Here is a 19,049-nt window from a genome sequence, read left to right as displayed (position 1 = left end):
ATTTTTACCGATAAGATGCCGACACAGCCTGACCCTTTCCCCTAGGTCACACCAAAGATCTTATAGCGGATAAGATCTTTGAGTCCCACAGTTTGACCACTTTCCCTAGGTCACACACCCTGACCACTTTCCCAACGCCTCACAGTTTGACCACGACCTTCCCAAGGTCCCACAGTTTGACCACTTTCCCTAGGTCCCACACCCTGACCACCTTCCCAAGGCCCCACAGTTTGACCCCCTTCCCAAGGTCCCACACCCTGACCTATTTCCCTTTTGACAGCCCATTGAACCACCCACTGCGTGGACTGCACTGCGTGCGCGCCCCCAGGCGCCGGTGAGCGCGCACGCCCGGCGGCGTCCTCACGCCAGCGTCCTCCCTCCCTGCCGGTCGCCATGGGGACGAGCATGGAGCTGGAGCATGGATCATGGCGGCTGCTGCCCGCTAGGCCGCGGCACAAATACAATCCCTCGACATCCGCCGACATGGTGAGTCTCATCATCCGTTATTTCTCATCATCCAGCGGCGGCGATGAGGAGGATAGAAGTAACTAACGGCAGCTTTGACTGTGGAGGGTGGGGTCATCATGGCGTGGCCGACGTGGCAGCGAGATATACAGACAGATAGATGTCCTCCCTCCCTCCCTCCCTCCCTCCACTGTGTGTAGGAGCCGCAGATGCTGCTGGCTTACACCGATGATGATAGACACTAAATGCTGAAGTAACTCAGCGGGGCAGGCAGCATCTCTGGAGAGAAGGCATAGGGTGTCGACTCGAAACTTCAGAGATGCTGCCTGCCCGACCCGCTGAGTTATCCAGGGTCTGTCTATCTTTGTGTCCTTGTGTCTGTCTGCCTGCCACTGCTGCAGATGGACACAACATGCTGCTCCGTGTAACTCAGCGGCATCTCTGGAGAGAAGGACTGGACGATCATTCGGGTCGAGACCCTTCCTCAGACTGGTCTGGTCACGAAACGTTACCACCTATCCCTTCTCTCCAGAGATGCAACTGAGTTACTCCAGCATTTAGTGTCAATCTTGGGTGGAAAGCAGCATCTGCAGTTCCGCCCTCCACTGCTGAAGGCTGTCCTGTCCCCTCTTCGCTCGTGTTGGAGAAGCCATCGCTACTTGAAGGGCGGCGCGTCAACTTTAAAACGGTGGCGGAACTTCGGCTGAAAAGGAATCTCACAGCTGCAAAGAAGGAACTGCTGATGTTGGTTTTACAAAACGAGACGAAGTGCTGGAGTTACTCAACGGGTCGGAGAACATGGATAGATAGCGTTTCGGGTCACCGATCCTGACCGTCAGGTCCAAGAAGGATCCCGACCCGAAACTTCACCTTTCCATGTTTTCCAGAGATGCTACACGACCCGCTAGTTACTCCAGCACTTTGTGTCCTTTTCTGCGATTCCTTGTAGCTACAGAGAGAAACTTGATACTGTTTAACCTGTTTTGTACTAGACGAATTTTGTCTTTTGAAGTGTAAAATCTGTAGTTTCAGTTTTTAAAGTGGAGAGCGACAGATTCTTGATTAGTGTGTCAGGGGTTATGGCAAGAAGGCAGGAGAATGGGGTTGAGAGGGAAAGATAGATCAGCCATGATTGAATGCCGAGTAGACTTGATGGTCCGAATTGCCTAAATCTGCTCCTTGAACATATGAACTTTTGTTTTTGTTCCAATGGCATTCAATCAATGTACTGGCATTTTCTGTGTCATCCCCGCTGTATCCTAATAATTCCACATGTTAATACCATATTTCCAGCACGCTGTTGTAGGGTAATGCTGAGGCATAACTTTACAGCCTTGACAAGCACATTCAGTCCATTGTGAATTCACGTACTCTTTTCACTGCATATGGATTCCAATGTGTGTTTAATTACCCGAAACGTTGCCATTTTTGTATAGATTGTCTTCCAGGCTTGTTAATGTGATTGGGGCTGCAACGAGTTACTGATTTGCATTTGTATTTGATAAATATTTCTTAACAGGAAACTTATTGGGTTGCCTTACTGTTTTTTAATAGGTGAAAGTCCGTCCAAGATTCCAAACAAGCACAAATTGTCTCCTTGAACCTCAAGCCAATCGATAAGGCGAAAGAGTTGAAACAACAGAACAGGTACCTTGTTGAGAAATGTTAGTGGAGCATTTATTGAGGCACAAAAGACAAAATGGCAAAAGTCTCCGTATCCTGGATGGTGGAGTTTGGCATCCGAGTGAAATAAAGTAGAATGTTGCAGCGGGTTTCTATAGAGAAACAAAGCTTGCTCTGTTGCAAGATATTCCAGTGAAAATTAGAAGCAAAAACTAGAGAAATGGCTTTATATCTAAAATGAATAACGAGAGACTAAAGATTAAAGAGATCGTGGGCTGGGTTGAAGTTAGCATCATGCAGTCATGTAATTGTGTATTCTCTCTTGATAGTGTGCACTTTAAAATGGCTGCAGATAGTAAATGTGGCTCACGGGCCTCTATGTTCCCTATGGTAAACATAGAGGATAATAAGATGCTGCAAACAATGCTGTAATTTTAATGTAAATCTGGGTCTAGCCTGTCACTCAGTTATTTGGTCAGTCATTTTCACTCAGTAAAATGGAAACATACTCTTTTCTGGTGTTTTGCGCTGTTCAGATTTAGTTTAGTTCAGAGATGCAACATGGAACAGGGCCTTTGGCCCACTGAGTTGCCATTTTTGAACCACTGATCACCCATTCACATTAGTTCTATATTATACCACTTTCACGTTGACTCCCTACACACTAGGGCAATTTTACAGAGGCCATTTATCTTGCAGACTCGCACGTGGGAAGAAGCCAGAGCACCTAGAGGAAACTCACCCTGTCATAAGGAGAACGTGCAAGCTCCACATAGACGGCACCCAAAGTCGGGATTGAACCTGGGTCTCTTGCGCAATGAGGCAGCACCTCTACCACCTGCGCCACTGTGACGCCCTATATTTGGCTTTGTTGACCAGCCTCAAACTTTGGAAGGGAAATCCAGCAAAATGCAGCTTAGTCGAGGTGACATTTAATAAAACACATATTTAAGTTGCTGTACAGATATCTTGGGTTACAATAGTAAAGTTTGCAGTCAAAATTGGTCTTCAAATTATTGAATCCTAATAATTTCACATGAGTTAATACCATATTTCTACCATGTCATTGTAGTATAATGCTGATGCATATCACTGCAGCCCTGAACAAACACATTCAGTCCATTGTGATTACACATACTCTTTTCACTGCAAATGGTTTCAATGAATGTTTAATTACCCAAATCTTTACAATTTTTGTACAGATTGTCTTCCAGGCTTGTTAATATGATTGGGGCTGCAAAGAGTTACTGATTTGCATTTGTATTTGATAAATATTTCTTAACAGGAAACTTATTGGGTTATGTCTTAATGTTTTATAGTAGGTGAAAGTCCATCCAAGATTTCAAACAAGCACAAATTGTCTCCTTGAACCTCAAGCCAATCAATAAGGCGAAAGTTGAAACAACAGAACAGGTACCTTGTTGAGAAATGTTAGTGGGGCATTTATTGAGGCACCACAGAGCAAATGGCAAAAGTTCCCTTATCCTGGATGGTGGAGTTTGGCATCTGAGTGAAATAAAGTAGAATGTTGCAGTGGGTTTCTATAGAGAAACAAAACTTGCTCTGTTGCAAGATATTCTGGTGAAAATTAGCAAAAACTAGAGAAATGGTTTTATATCTAAGATGAATAATGAGAGACTAAAGATTAAAGGGATCGTGGGCTGGGTTAAAGTTAGCATCATGCAGTCATGTAATTGTGTATCCTCTCTTGATAGTGTGCACTTTAAAATGGCTGCAGACAGTAAATGTGGCTCACGGGCCTCTATGTTCTCTCTGGCAAACATAGAGGATAATAAGATGCTACAAACAATGCTGTAATTTTAATTTAAATCTGGGTCTAGCCTGTCACTCATTTAATTGGTCAGTCATTTCACTCAGTAATTTGGCCCACTGAGTCCACACCAACCACTGATCACCCATTCACATTAGGTCTATATTATACCACTTTCTCATTGACTCCCTGCACACTAGGGCAATTTTACAGAGGCCATTTAACTTGCAGACTCACATGTCTTTAGCATGTGGGAAGAAACCAGAGCACCTAGAGGAAACTCACCCTGTCATAAGGAGAACATGCAAGCTCCGCACAGACGGCACCCAAAGTCGGGATTGAACCTGGGTCTCTTGCGCAATGAGGCAGCATCTCTACCACCTGCTCCACTGTGACGCCCTGTATTTGGCTTTGGTAACCAGCCTCAAACTTTGGAAGGGGTATCCAGCAAAATACAGCTTAGTCTAGGTGACATTTGATAAATGAGTTTGTGGAATTCATTTGTGAGTCTGTGGAATTCTCTGTCTCAGAGGGAAGTGGTGGAGGCAAGTTCTCTGGACACTTTCAAGGGAGAGCTAGATAGGGCTCTTTAAGATAGCAGAGTCAGGGGATATGAGGAGAAGGCAGGAACGGGGTACTGATTGGGGATGATCAGCCATGATCACATTGAATGGCGGTGCTGGCTCAAAGGGCTGAATGGCCTACTCCTGCACCTATTGTCTATTGATAAAACAAATATTGAAGTTGCTGTACAGAATCTGAAGTTACAATAGTAAGGTTTGCAGACAAAATTGGTCTTAAATTTATTGAATCCTAATAATTTCACATGAATTAATACCATATTTCTACCATGTTATTGTAGTATAATGCTGATGCATATCACTGCAGCCTAGAACAAACACATTCAGTCCATTGACCTATTTCCCAAGGTCCCACAGTTTGACCACTTTCCCTAGGTCCCACACCCTGACCACCTTCCCAAGGTCCCACAGTTTGACCCCCTTCCCAAGGTCACACACCCTGACCTATTTCCCTTTGACAGCCCATTGAACCACACACTGCGTGGACTGCACTGCGTGCGCGCCCCCAGGCGCCGGTGAGCGCGCACGCCCGGCGGCGTCCTCACGCCAGCGCCCTCCCTCCCTGCCGGTCGCCATGGGGACGAGCATGGAGCTGGAGCATGGATCATGGCGGCTGCTGCCCGCTAGGCCGCGGCACAAATACAATCCCTCGACATCCGCCGACATGGTGAGTCTCATCATCCGTTATTTCTCATCATCCAGCTGCGGCGATGAGGAGGATAGAAGTAACTAACGGCAGCTTTGACTGTGGAGGGTGGGGTCATCATGGCGTGGCCGACGTGGCAGCGAGATAGACAGATAGATGTCCTCCCTCCCTCCCTCCACTGTGTGTGTAGGAGCCGCAGATGCTGTTGGCTTACACCGATGATGATAGACACTAAATGCTGAAGTAACTCAGCGGGGCAGGCAGCATCTCTGGAGAGAAGGCATAGGGTGTCGACTCGAAACTTCAGAGATGCTGCCTGCCCGACCCGCTGAGTTATCCAGGGTCTGTCTATCTTTGTGTCCTTGTGCCTGTCTGCCTGCCACTGCTGCAGATGGACACAACATGCTGCTCCATGTAACTCAGCGGCATCTCTGGAGAGAAGGACTGGACGATCAATCGGGTCGAGACCCTTCCTCAGACTGGTCTAGTCCCGAAACGTTACCACCTATCCCTTCTCTCCAGAGATGCAACTGAGTTACTCCAGCATTTAGTGTCAATCTTGGGTGGAAAGCAGCATCTGCAGTTCCGCCCTCCACTGCTGAAGGCTGTCCTGTCCCCTCTTCGCTCGTGTTGGAGAAGCCATCGCTACTTGAAAGGTGGCGCGTCAACTTTAAAACGGTGGCGGAACTTCGGCTGAAAAGGAATCTCACAGCTGCAAAGAAGGAACTGCTGATGTTGGTTTTACAAAACGAGACAAAGTGCTGGAGTTACTCAACGGGTCGGGCAGCATCTCTGGAGAACATGGATAGATAACGTTTCGGGTCACCGATCCTGACCGTCAGGTCCAAGAAGGATCCCGACCCGAAACTTCACCTTTCCATGTTTTCCAGAGATGCTACACCACCCGCTAGATACTCCAGCACTTTGTGTCCTTTTCTGCGATTCCTTGTAGCTACAGAGAGAAACTTGATACTGTTTAACCTGTTTTGTACTAGACGAATTTTGTCTTTTGAAGTGTAAAATCTGTAGTTTCAGTTTTTAAAGTGGAGAGCGACAGATTCTTGGTTAGTGTGTCAGGGGTTATGGCAAGAAGGCAGGAGAATGGGGTTGAGAGGGAAAGATAGATCAGCCATGATTGAATGCCGAGTAGACTTGATGGTCCGAATTGCCTAAATCTGCTCCTTGAACATATGAACTTTTGTTTTTGTTCCAATGGCATTCAATCAATGTACTGGCATTTTCTGTGTCATCCCCGCTGTATCCTAATAATTCCACATGTTAATACCATATTTCCAGCATGCTGTTGTAGGGTAATGCTGAGGCATAACTTTACAGCCTTGACAAGCACATTCAGTCCATTGTGAATTCACGTACTCTTTTCACTGCATATGGATTCCAATGTGTGTTTAATTACCCGAAACTTTGCCATTTTTGTATAGATTGTCTTCCAGGCTTGTTAATGTGATTGGGGCTGCAACGAGTTACTGATTTGCATTTGTATTTGATAAATATTTCTTAACAGGAAACTTATTGGGTTGCCTTGCTGTTTTTTAATAGGTGAAAGTCCGTCCAAGATTCCAAACAAGCACAAATTGTCTCCTTGAACCTCAAGCCAATCGATAAGGCGAAAGAGTTGAAACAACAGAACAGGTACCTTGTTGAGAAATGTTAGTGGGGCGTTTATTGAGGCACAAAAGACAAAATGGCAAAAGTCTCCGTATCCTGGATGGTGGAGTTTGGCATCCGAGTGAAATAAAGTAGAATGTTGCAGCGGGTTTCTATAGAGAAACAAAGCTTGCTCTGTTGCAAGATATTCCAGTGAAAATTAGAAGCAAAAACTAGAGAAATGGCTTTATATCTAAAATGAATAACGAGAGACTAAAGATTAAAGAGATCGTGGGCTGGGTTGAAGTTAGCATCATGCAGTCATGTAATTGTGTATTCTCTCTTGATAGTGTGCACTTTAAAATGGCTGCAGATAGTAAATGTGGCTCACGGGCCTCTATGTTCCCTATGGTAAATATAGAGGATAATAAGATGCTGCAAACAATGCTGTAATTTTAATGTAAATCTGGGTCTAGCCTGTCACTCAGTTATTTGGTCAGTCATTTTCACTCAGTAAAATGGAAACATACTCTTTTCTGGTGTTTTGCGCTGTTCAGATTTAGTTTAGTTCAGAGATGCAACATGGAACAGGGCCTTTGGCCCACTGAGTTGCCATTTTTCAACCACTGATCACCCATTCACATTAGTTCTATATTATACCACTTTCTCGTTGACTCCCTACACACTAGGGCAATTTTACAGAGGCCATTTATCTTGCAGACTCGCACGTGGGAAGAAACCAGAGCACCTAGAGGAAACTCACCCTGTCATAAGGAGAACGTGCAAGCTCCACATAGACGGCACCCAAAGTCGGGATTGAACCTGGGTCTCTTGCGCAATGAGGCAGCACCTCTACCACCTGCGCCACTGTGACGCCCTGTATTTGGCTTTGTTGACCAGCCTCAAACTTTGGAAGAGAAATCCAGCAAAATGCAGCTTAGTCGAGGTGACATTTAATAAAACACATATTTAAGTTGCTGTACAGATATCTTGGGTTACAATAGTAAAGTTTGCAGTCAAAATTGGTCTTCAAATTATTGAATCCTAATAATTTCACATGAGTTAATACCATATTTCTACCATGTTATTGTAGTATAATGCTGATGCATATCACTGCAGCCCTGAACAAACACATTCAGTCCATTGTGATTACACATACTCTTTTCACTGCAAATGGTTTCAATGAATGTTTAATTACCCAAATCTTTACAAATTTTGTATAGATTGTCTTCCAGGCTTGTTAATGTGATTGGGGCTGCAAAGAGTTACTGATTTGCATTTGTATTTGATAAATATTTCTTAACAGGAAACTTATTGGGTTATGTCTTAATGTTTTATAGTAGGTGAAAGTCCATCCAAGATTCCAAACAAGCACAAATTGTCTCCTTGAACCTCAAGCCAATCAATAAGGCCAAAGAGTTGAAACAACAGAACAGGTACCTTGTTGAGAAATGTTAGTGGGGCATTTATTGAGGCACCACAGAGCAAATGGCAAAAGTTCCCTTATCCTGGATGGTGGAGTTTGGCATCTGAGTGAAATAAAGTAGAATGTTGCAGCGGGTTTCTATAGAGAAACAAAACTTGCTCTGTTGCAAGATATTCTGGTGAAAATTAGCAAAAACTAGAGAAATGGTTTTATATCTAAGATGAATAATGAGAGACTAAAGATTAAAGGGATCGTGGGCTGGGTTAAAGTTAGCATCATGCAATCATGTAATTGTGTATCCTCTCTTGATAGTGTGCACTTTAAAATGGCTGCAGATAGTAAAAGTGGCTCACGGGCCTCTATGTTCTCTCTGGCAAACATAGAGGATAATAAGATGCTACAAACAATGCTGTAATTTTAATTTAAATCTGGGTCTAGCCTGTCACTCATTTAATTGGTCAGTCATTTCACTCAGTAATTTGGCCCACTGAGTCCACACCAACCACTGATCACCCATTCACATTAGGTCTATATTATACCACTTTCTCATTGACTCCCTGCACACTAGGGCAATTTTACAGAGGCCATTTAACTTGCAGACTCACATGTCTTTAGCATGTGGGAAGAAACCAGTGCACCTAGAGGAAACTCACCCTGTCATAAGGAGAACATGCAAGCTCCGCACAGACGGCACCCAAAGTCGGGATTGAACCTGGGTCTCTTGCGCAATGAGGCAGCATCTCTACCACCTGCTCCACTGTGACGCCCTGTATTTGGCTTTGGTAACCAGCCTCAAACTTTGGAAGGGGTATCCAGCAAAATGCAGCTTAGTCTAGGTGACATTTGATAAATGAGTTTGTGGAATTCATTTGTGAGTCTGTGGAATTCTCTGTCTCAGAGGGAAGTGGTGGAGGCAAGTTCTCTGAACACTTTCAAGGGAGAGCTAGATAGGGCTCTTAAAGATAGCAGAGTCAGGGGATATGAGGAGAAGGCAGGAACAGGGTACTGATTGGGGATGATCAGCCATGATCACATTGAATGGCGGTGCTGGCTCAAAGGGCTGAATGGCCTACTCCTGCACCTATTGTCTATTGATAAAACAAATATTGAAGTTGCTGTACAGAATCTGAAGTTACAATAGTAAGGTTTGCAGACAAAATTGGTCTTAAATTTATTGAATCCTAATAATTTCACATGAATTAATACCATATTTCTACCATGTTATTGTAGTATAATGCTGATGCATATCACTGCAGCCTAGAACAAACACATTCAGTCCATTGACCTATTTCCCAAGGTCCCACAGTTTGACCACTTTCCCTAGGTCCCACACCCTGACCACCTTCCCAAGGTCCCACAGTTTGACCCCCTTCCCAAGGTCACACACCCTGACCTATTTCCCTTTGACAGCCCATTGAACCACCCACTGCGTGGACTGCACTGCGTGCGCGCTCCCAGGCGCCGGTGAGCGCGCACGCCCGGCGGCGTCCTCCCTCCCTGCCGGTCGCCATGGGGACGAGCATGGAGCTGGAGCATGGATCATGGCGGCTACTGCCCGCTAGGCCGCGGCACAAATACAATCCCTCGACATCCGCCGACATGGTGAGTCTCATCATCCGTTATTTCTCATCGTCCAGCGGCGGCGATGAGGAGGATAGAAGTAACTAACGGCAGCTTTGACTGTGGAGGGTGGGGTCATCATGGCGTGGCCGACGTGGCAGCGAGATAGACAGATAGATGTCCTCCCTCCCTCCCTCCACTGTGTGTGTAGGAGCCGCAGATGCTGCTGGCTTACACCGATGATGATAGACACTAAATGCTGAAGTAACTCAGCGGGGCAGGCAGCATCTCTGGAGAGAAGGCATAGGGTGTCGACTCGAAACTTCAGAGATGCTGCCTGCCCGACCCGCTGAGTTATCCAGGGTCTTTCTATCTTTGTGTCCTCGTGTCTGTCTGCCTGCCACTGCTGCAGATGGACACAACATGCTGCTCCATGTAACTCAGCGGCATCTCTGGAGAGAAGGACTGGACGATCATTCGGGTCGAGACCCTTCCTCAGACTGGTCTGGTCACGAAACGTTACCACCTATCCCTTCTCTCCAGAGATGCAACTGAGTTACTCCAGCATTTAGTGTCAATCTTGGGTGGAAAGCAGCATCTGCAGTTCCGCCCTCCACTGCTGAAGGCTGTCCTGTCCTGTCCCCTCTTCGCTCGTGTTGGAGAAGCCATCGCTACTTGAAAGGCGGCGCGTCAACTTTAAAACGGTGGCGGAACTTCGGCTGAAAAGGAATCTCACAGCTGCAAAGAAGGAACGGCTGATGTTGGTTTTACAAAACGAGACGAAGTGCTGGAGTTACTCAACGGGTCGGGCAGCATCTCTGGAGAACATGGATAGATAACGTTTCGGGTCACCGATCCTGACCGTCAGGTCCAAGAAGGATCCCGACCCGAAACTTCACCTTTCCATGTTTTCCAGAGATGCTACACGACCCGCTAGTTACTCCAGCACTTTGTGTCCTTTGCTGCGATTCCTTGTAGCTACAGAGAGAAACTTGATACTGTTTAACCTGTTTTGTACTAGACGAATTATGTCTTTTGAAGTGTAAAATCTGTAGTTTCAGTTTTTAAAGTGGAGAGCGACAGATTCTTCATTAGTGTGTCAGGGGTTATGGCAAGAAGGCAGGAGAATGGGGTTGAGAGGGAAAGATAGATCAGCCATGATTGAATGCCGAGTAGACTTGATGGTCCGAATTGCCTAAATCTGCTCCTTGAACATATGAACTTTTGTTTTTGTTCCAATGGCATTCAATCAATGTACTGGCATTTTCTGTGTCATCCCTGCTGTATCCTAATAATTCCACATGTTAATACCATATTTCCAGCATGCTGTTGTAGGGTAATGCTGAGGCATAACTTTACAGCCTTGACAAGCACATTCAGTCCATTGTGAATTCACGTACTCTTTTCACTGCATATGGATTCCAATGTGTGTTTAATTACCCAGAAACGTTGCCATTTTTGTATAGATTGTCTTCCAGGCTTGTTAATGTGATTGGGGCTGCAACGAGTTACTGATTTGCATTTGTATTTGATAAATATTTCTTAACAGGAAACTTATTGGGTTGCCTTACTGTTTTTTAATAGGTGAAAGTCCGTCCAAGATTCCAAACAAGCACAAATTGTCTCCTTGAACCTCAAGCCAATCGATAAGGCGAAAGAGTTGAAACAACAGAACAGGTACCTTGTTGAGAAATGTTAGTGGGGCATTTATTGAGGCACAAAAGACAAAATGGCAAAAGTCTCCGTATCCTGGATGGTGGAGTTTGGCATCTGAGTGAAATAAAGTAGAATGTTGCAGCGGGTTTCTATAGAGAAACAAAACTTGCTCTGTTGCAAGATATTCCAGTGAAAATTAGAAGCAAAAACTAGAGAAATGGCTTTATATCTAAAATGAATAACGAGAGACTAAAGATTAAAGGGATCGTGGGCTGGGTTGAAGTTAGCATCATGCAGTCATGTAATTGTGTATTCTCTCTTGATAGTGTGCACTTTAAAATGGCTGCAGATAGTAAATGTGGCTCACGGGCCTCTATGTTCCCTATGGTAAACATAGAGGATAATAAGATGCTGCAAACAATGTTGTAATTTTAATGTAAATCTGGGTCTAGCCTGTCACTCAGTTATTTGGTCAGTCATTTTCACTCAGTAAAATGGAAACATACTCTTTTCTGGTGTTTTGGGCTGTTCAGATTTAGGTTAGTTCAGAGATGCAACATGGAACAGGGCCTTTGGCCCACTGAGTTGCCATTTTTGAACCACTGATCACCCATTCACATTAGGTCTATATTATACCACTTTCTCATTGACTCCCTACACACTAGGGCAATTTTACAGAGGCCATTTATCTTGCAGACTCGCACGTGGGAAGAAACCAGAGCACCTAGAGGAAACTCACCCTGTCATAAGGAGAACGTGCAAGCTCCACATAGACGGCACCCAAAGTCGGGATTGAACCTGGGTCTCTTGCGCAATGAGGCAGCACCTCTACCACCTGCGCCACTGTGACGCCCTGTATTTGGCTTTGTTGACCAGCCTCAAACTTTGGAAGGGAAATCCAGCAAAATGCAGCTTAGTCGAGGTGACATTTAATAAAACACATATTTAAGTTGCTGTACAGATATCTTGGGTTACAATAGTAAAGTTTGCAGTCAAAATTGGTCTTCAAATTATTGAATCCTAATAATTTCACACGAGTTAATACCATATTTCTACCATGTCATTGTAGTATAATGCTGATGCATATCACTGCAGCCCTGAACAAACACATTCAGTCCATTGTGATTACACATACTCTTTTCACTGCAAATGGTTTCAATGAATGTTTAATTACCCAAATCTTTACAATTTTTGTATAGATTGTCTTCCAGGCTTGTTAATGTGATTGGGGCTGCAAAGAGTTACTGATTTGCATTTGTATTTGATAAATATTTCTTAACAGGAAACTTATTGGGTTATGTCTTAATGTTTTATAGTAGGTGAAAGTCCATCCAAGATTCCAAACAAGCACAAATTGTCTCCTTGAACCTCAAGCCAATCAATAAGGCGAAAGAGTTGAAACAACAGAACAGGTACCTTGTTGAGAAATGTTAGTGGGGCATTTATTGATGCACCACAGAGCAAATGGCAAAAGTTCCCTTATCCTGGATGGTGGAGTTTGGCATCTGAGTGAAATAAAGTAGAATGTTGCAGCGGGTTTCTATAGAGAAACAAAACTTGCTCTGTTGCAAGATATTCTGGTGAAAATTAGCAAAAACTAGAGAAATGGTTTTATATCTAAGATGAATAATGAGAGACTAAAGATTAAAGGGATCGTGGGCTGGGTTAAAGTTAGCATCATGCAGTCATGTAATTGTGTATTCTCTCTTGATAGTGTGCACTTTAAAATGGCTGCAGATAGTAAATGTGGCTCACGGGCCTCTATGTTCTCTCTGGCAAACATAGAGGATAATAAGATGCTACAAACAATGCTGTAATTTTAATTTTAATCTGGGTCTAGCCTGTCACTCATTTAATTGGTCAGTCATTTCACTCAGTAATTTGGCCCACTGAGTCCACACCAACCACTGATCACCCATTCACATTAGGTCTATATTATACCACTTTCTCATTGACTCCCTGCACACTAGGGCAATTTTACAGAGGCCATTTAACTTGCAGACTCACATGTCTTTAGCATGCGGGAAGAAACCAGAGCACCTAGAGGAAACTCACCCTGTCATAAGGAGAACATGCAAGCTCCGCACAGACGGCACCCAAAGTCGGGATTGAACCTGGGTCTCTTGCGCAATGAGGCAGCATCTCTACCACCTGCTCCACTGTGACGCCCTGTATTTGGCTTTGGTAACCAGCCTCAAACTTTGGAATGGGTATCCAGCAAAATGCAGCTTAGTCTAGGTGACATTTGATAAATGAGTTTGTGGAATTCATTTGTGAGTCTGTGGAATTCTCTGTTTCAGAGGGAAGTGGTGGAGGCAAGTTCTCTGGACACTTTCAAGGGAGAGCTAGATAGGGCTCTTAAAGATAGCAGAGTCAGGGGATATGAGGAGAAGGCAGGAACGGGGTACTGATTGGGGATGATCAGCCATGATCACATTGAATGGCGGTGCTGGCTCAAAGGGCTGAATGGCCTACTCCTGCACCTATTGTCTATTGATAAAACAAATATTGAAGTTGCTGTACAGAATCTGAAGTTACAATAGTAAGGTTTGCAGACAAAATTGGTCTTAAATTTATTGAATCCTAATAATTTCACATGAATTAATACCATATTTCTACCATGTTATTGTAGTATAATGCTGATGCATATCACTGCAGCCTAGAACAAACACATTCAGTCCATTGTGATTACATGTACTCTTTTCACTGCATATGGATTCCAATGAGTGTTTAATTACCCGAAACGTTGCCATTTTTGTATAGATTGCTTTCCTGGTTGTTAATGTGACTGGGGCTGCAAAGAGTTACTGAATTGCATTTGTATCTGATAAATATTTCTTAACAGGAAACTGATTGGGTTATATCATACTGTTTTATAGTAGGTGAAAGTCCGTCCAAGACTCCAAACAAGCACAAATTGTCTCCTTGAACCTCAAGCCAATCAATAAGGCGAAAGAGTTGAAACAACAGAACAGGTACCTTGTTGAGAAATGTTAGTGGGACATTTATTGAGGCACAAAAGACCAAATGGCAATCCTGGATGGTGGAGTTTGCCATCTGAGTGAAATAAAGTAGAATGGTGCAGCAGATTTCTATAGAGAAACAAAGCTTGCTCTGTTGCAAAATATTCTGGTGAAAATTAGAAGCAAAAACTAGAGAAATTACTTTATATCTAAGATGAATAACGAGGGACTAGGGTTGGGCTGGGTTAAAGTTAGCATCATGCAGTCATGTAATTGTGTATTCTCTCTTGATAGTGTGCACTGTAAAATGGCTGCAGATAGTAAATGTGGCTCACGGGCCTCTATGTTCCCTATGGTAAATAATAAAGTGCTGCAAACAATTATTATAATTTTAATGTAAAACTGGGTCGATCTTGTCGATCTTTTAATTGGCCCGTCATTTCGGTCGATGTATAGATTGTCGTCCATGCTTGTTAATGAGATTGAGGCTGCAAAGAGAAATATAGAAACAAAGAAAATAGGTGCAGGAGTAGGCCATTCGGCCCTTCGAGCCTGCACCGCCATTCAATATGATCATGGCTGATCATCCAACTCGGTGTGCCTGCCTTCTCTCCATACCCCTTGATCCCTTTAGCCACAAGGGCCACATCTAACTCCCTCTTAAATATAGCCAATGAACTGGCTTCAACTACATTCTGTGGCAGAGAATTCCAGAGATTTACCACTCTGTGCAAAAAAATGTTTTTCTCATCTCAGTCTTAAAATATTTCCCCTTTATATCCTTAAACTGTGACCCCTTGTTCTGGACTTCCCCAACATCGGGAACAATCTTCCTGCATCTAGCCTGTCCAACCCCTTAAGAATTTTGTAAGTTTCTATAAGATCCCCCTCAATCTTCTAAATTCTAGCGAGTACAAGCCGAGTCTATCCAGTCTTTCTTCATATGAAAGTCCTGACATCCCAGGAATCAGTCTGATGAACCTTCTCTGTACTCCATCTATGGCAAGAATGTCCTTCCTCAGATTAGGAGACCAAAACTGTACGCAATACTCCAGTTGTGGTCTCACCAAGACCCTATACAACTGCAGTAGAACCTCCCTGTTCCTATACTCAAATCCTTTTGCTATGAATGCTAACATACCATTCGCTTTCTTCACTGCTTGCTGCACCTGCATGCCTACTTTCAATGATTGGTGTACCATGACACCCAGGTCTCGTTGCATCTCCCCTTTTCCTAATCGGCCACCATTCAGATAATAGTCTATTTTCCTGTTTTTGCCACCAAAGTGGATAACCTCACATTTATCCACATTATACTGCATCTGCCATGCATTTGCCCACTGACCCAACCTATCCAAGTCACCTTACAGCCTCCTAGCATCCTCCTCACAGCTAACACTGCCCCCCAGCTTTGTGTCATCCGCAAACTTGGAGATGTTGCATTCAATTCCCTCATCCAAATCATTAATATATATTGTAAATAGCTGGGGTCCCAGCACTGAGCCTTGTGGTACCCCACTAGTCACTGCCTGCCATTCTGAAAAGGACCCGTTTACTCCTACTCTTTGCTTCCTGTTTGCCAGCCAGTTCTCTTATCCACATCAATACTGAACCCCCAATACCATGTGCTTTAAGTTTGTATACTGATCTCTGAGTTACTGATTTGCATTTGATAGATATTTCTTCAAATATCTCATTGGGTTATGTCTTACTGGGTTTTTTTAGTGGGTGAAAATCCATCTTGGTCTCCAAACAGCACAAATTATCACCTTGAAACAGGCCAATCGATGAGTGGAATGAGTTACATCAACGTACCATGTTCATGTTGAGAAAGGTTAGTGAAGTGTTTTCTGAGGCACAAAAGGCCAAATGGCAAAAGTTCCTGTATCTTGGTTCGTGGAGGCCAGTAAGAAAGTCAGTTCTGTTGTCAAATATTCCAATGGAAAATACAAAGAAATACAAGAGAAATTATGATCTATTTTTAAGCTGAATAGTGAGAGACTAAAGATTAAATGATGATGATGGATGGGATTTATATAGCGCCTTTCTAATACTCAAGGCGCTTTACATCGCATTATTCATTCACTCCTCAGTCACACAGCCTAAATGGATCGTAGGCTGGGTTAAAATTAGCATCATGCAGTCATGTAATTGTGTATTCTCTCTTGATAGTGTGCACTTTAAAATGGCTGCAGATAGTAAATGTGGCTCACGGGCCTCTATGTTCCCTATGGTAAACATAGAGGATAATAAAGTGCTGCAAACATCGCTATAATTTAAATGTAAATCTGGACTTAGCTTGTCAATCTTCTAATTAGTCAGTAGAATGCTTCACATTTTGCTCAGTAAAATGTAAGCATTCCCATATTCTGTGGTTAGGTATGTTCTTGGGTTCATGAACCAGCCTTGCATTAATGTCATTTTTTTTTTTAAAGTGCAAAGATTGATGTATATATTTCCTCACTACGGCAGTTGCAAAGGTTCCCACTGTATGCTTTTATAGACGGTAATTTTCAATTAAATTTTTTGGCGTGGCATTTCAAAACTGCTGAATTATCCAACTGCACAATCTGTAGATGATTTTATTTGTTTAGGTTGTATCTGGAGAACATTTCTCTGTGTCTTATGTGTATGCTACCACAGGATTCCTGCACTGTAAACCTAAAACTTGCTTTCAGTGAGTCCTTTTCAACCAGGTACTCGAGTGCCCCCATATGCTGCAGTTTTGGTATACACTGGGGCTGGCTCCTAGCATGACTTTCTTGAAAGGCACTCGTCCCAAATTATGCAGTGCATGTGTTCTGTAATCTATATCTCTACATTTAATTTAGCCCTTTTTTAATTCAATCTGTAACTGAGAAAAGGATTACTACATGTACAGTAACGAAATAGTGTGTATTTATTCTTTATGTAGTTAAGTTAATTTTGAAAATTGTTTACATTCAGGGTTGCTAAAATAAGGAACACACAACTCACTAAAATTATGAGTGCCAAGGAAAGGGATTATCATAATACAGAAGGAAGTGGATGAAAATCGCATTGTCAACCTCATTGCCTCAGTGCAGTGTAACAAAGGAGAAGGATGATCTGATGATCTGCTCAGGTTAGTCTTTCTCAATAGTGTGTCATCCTGAATGCCCGTTTCAATCATTTATCATGTGAAACAAAGGTTTCAAAGGTCGGTGATATTCGTATTACCATACAGCCATACTAAAAAAAAACAACAAGACACACAACTACATAAAAGTTAACATAAACAACCACCCCAGCAGATTCCACATTCCTCACTGATGGAAGGCAATAAAGTCTGCTCTTCCCTAATTTTTCTCCCTCGGTCGGGGCAGTCGAAGCTCCCGCGGCTTGGAGCTCAGAGGTTGATCCCTGGCAAAGGGACCACCAGCTCTGCGATGTTTAAGTCCTGCAGGCTCCCGCAGAGGCCTCCATCTCCTCGACGTTAGGCCGCAGTGCAGATGGCGATACGATACGGGAAATAAATCGCATCTGTGTCAAGGTAAGAGATTGTAAAAAAGTTTCCCCAAACCCACCCCACATAAAACTAGAACACTAAAACATACATTTAACACATACTAAAGAAACAACAGAGAAGGAAGGGACAGACTGTTGGCGAGGCAGTCATTGCTGACACCACCCGGTGGTCAAGCCCCAGCATTACAGTATGATACCTAGCTCGGTGGCATTGAATCAGCCCCCCTTGTGATTTTGGAGGGAAAAAAAACTTTTACTTTCCACTTGTACAGGCAAAACTGATGCACAGCACAAGGACTGGAAGGGGTGTTCCCTTTAAAGAAATGAGTAGAACAGCAGTTGGACATCTGCCGGCTCCGCAATATCTGGTGTGCAAGTAAACATTGCGTTGAGAGGTGGGTTTGATTCTGTATTTAATGGTAGAATGCATTAAGTACAAGTATGGCTGAAGGATGTCTTTGTGGTGGCATGTATGAATTAAATATGTATGTATTAAAAATTGGGACTTTTTTCCTCTTTAAACAGGTTCACAGTAATCCCTTCATACAGTGCTGAGAGAGACAGCGGGCAATGGACACCTAGGAATTGTGGCTTCATCATTAAATTTTGACTGCCTTTCATTTTGTCTCAGCAGCAATCTGATCTCACTAACTGGTTAGCATGCAACAATAACTTTTAACTGTACTCTGTACATGTCACAATAAACTAAACATCAGTAGTCCTGAGGTGTTAATTTGATTTGGTATGCATTGAATTTGATGCTCTGTTCTGAAGTTGTTATTCATAGTGTATACTTAATCAGTTGCTTGAAGTATTTTAAAATGGTACATTTATTTGCAAAAGTGACTTCAACATTTTCAAAACGAGTTCATTTGTAAACTGAATGATAACTGCTTATAATAAAATTATGGTTATTTTGTGTATGTGTGTTTCTGCTCTTTTTGTTTACTGAGCTGATCTTCAGTATCCCAATCATCTCATCCACTGGTTGCTTCACTTCTTGCTGCCGTTCACCATCTTGAGCCCCATCGTTTGACTTGGATAAATCCAATAAGGAAATTAGGATGGTTGGTTTAACAGAGTCCCCACTCTTGAATTCAGTTTAAATCAGCATCTGCAGTTCCCTCCTACACAAATTGTAGGTTTTGAAAAGATCTAAAATAACAATGTAGGCAAGTTTTTGACTCGGAACATCTGTAGCACTTTATGCAAAATCTCCCATAAATTTAAAATAATATTTTCAATGCGATAGTTGTGAAATGTGCAA

At 43.2% G+C, this 19,049-nt stretch overlaps 2 long non-coding RNA genes and 6 other non-coding genes across 13 annotated transcripts; all 8 read left to right on the top strand.

The window, feature by feature from the left end:
• Positions 1-386: 386 nt before the first annotated feature.
• Positions 387-8,834, top strand: LOC116981268. Of its 3 annotated transcripts, XR_004414199.1 has the most exons (5): positions 387-486; positions 2,020-2,112; positions 6,644-6,736; positions 8,032-8,127; positions 8,717-8,834. It is a non-coding gene; the product is annotated as an uncharacterized LOC116981268 (long non-coding RNA). The 3 variants fall into 3 exon arrangements; XR_004414202.1 differs by lacking the exons at positions 6,644-6,736; positions 8,032-8,127; positions 8,717-8,834 and adding exons at positions 2,788-3,013; positions 3,408-3,491; XR_004414201.1 differs by lacking the exons at positions 387-486; positions 2,020-2,112 and adding an exon at positions 5,008-5,107.
• On the top strand, positions 2,384-2,514 carry LOC116983558. Its single transcript, XR_004414744.1, has one exon. It is a non-coding gene; the product is annotated as a small nucleolar RNA SNORA5 (small nucleolar RNA).
• LOC116983515 lies at positions 3,770-3,900 on the top strand. Its single transcript, XR_004414717.1, has one exon. It is a non-coding gene; the product is annotated as a small nucleolar RNA SNORA5 (small nucleolar RNA).
• Positions 7,008-7,138, top strand: LOC116983529. The gene has a single exon (XR_004414723.1). It is a non-coding gene; the product is annotated as a small nucleolar RNA SNORA5 (small nucleolar RNA).
• Positions 8,835-9,625: 791 nt separating the features above from the next.
• LOC116981256 lies at positions 9,626-18,705 on the top strand. Of its 4 annotated transcripts, none has more exons than XR_004414195.1 (9): positions 9,626-9,719; positions 11,262-11,354; positions 12,030-12,255; positions 12,650-12,745; positions 14,216-14,308; positions 16,022-16,130; positions 17,243-17,399; positions 18,055-18,177; positions 18,308-18,705. It is a non-coding gene; the product is annotated as an uncharacterized LOC116981256 (long non-coding RNA). The 4 variants fall into 4 exon arrangements; XR_004414194.1 differs by having other exon boundaries at positions 14,213-14,308; XR_004414196.1 differs by lacking the exon at positions 12,030-12,255 and having other exon boundaries at positions 14,213-14,308.
• On the top strand, positions 11,626-11,756 carry LOC116983538. Its single transcript, XR_004414731.1, has one exon. It is a non-coding gene; the product is annotated as a small nucleolar RNA SNORA5 (small nucleolar RNA).
• LOC116983507 lies at positions 13,014-13,144 on the top strand. The gene has a single exon (XR_004414713.1). It is a non-coding gene; the product is annotated as a small nucleolar RNA SNORA5 (small nucleolar RNA).
• Positions 16,435-16,565, top strand: LOC116983520. Its single transcript, XR_004414719.1, has one exon. It is a non-coding gene; the product is annotated as a small nucleolar RNA SNORA5 (small nucleolar RNA).
• Positions 18,706-19,049: the final 344 nt, after the last annotated feature.

Source organism: Amblyraja radiata, chromosome 1 (genome assembly GCF_010909765.2).
Source record: "Amblyraja radiata isolate CabotCenter1 chromosome 1, sAmbRad1.1.pri, whole genome shotgun sequence".
NCBI classification, from domain to species: domain Eukaryota; kingdom Metazoa; phylum Chordata; class Chondrichthyes; order Rajiformes; family Rajidae; genus Amblyraja; species Amblyraja radiata.
Note: the sequence above shows the minus strand (reverse complement) of the source record. Positions and strands in the feature narration are given on the sequence as shown.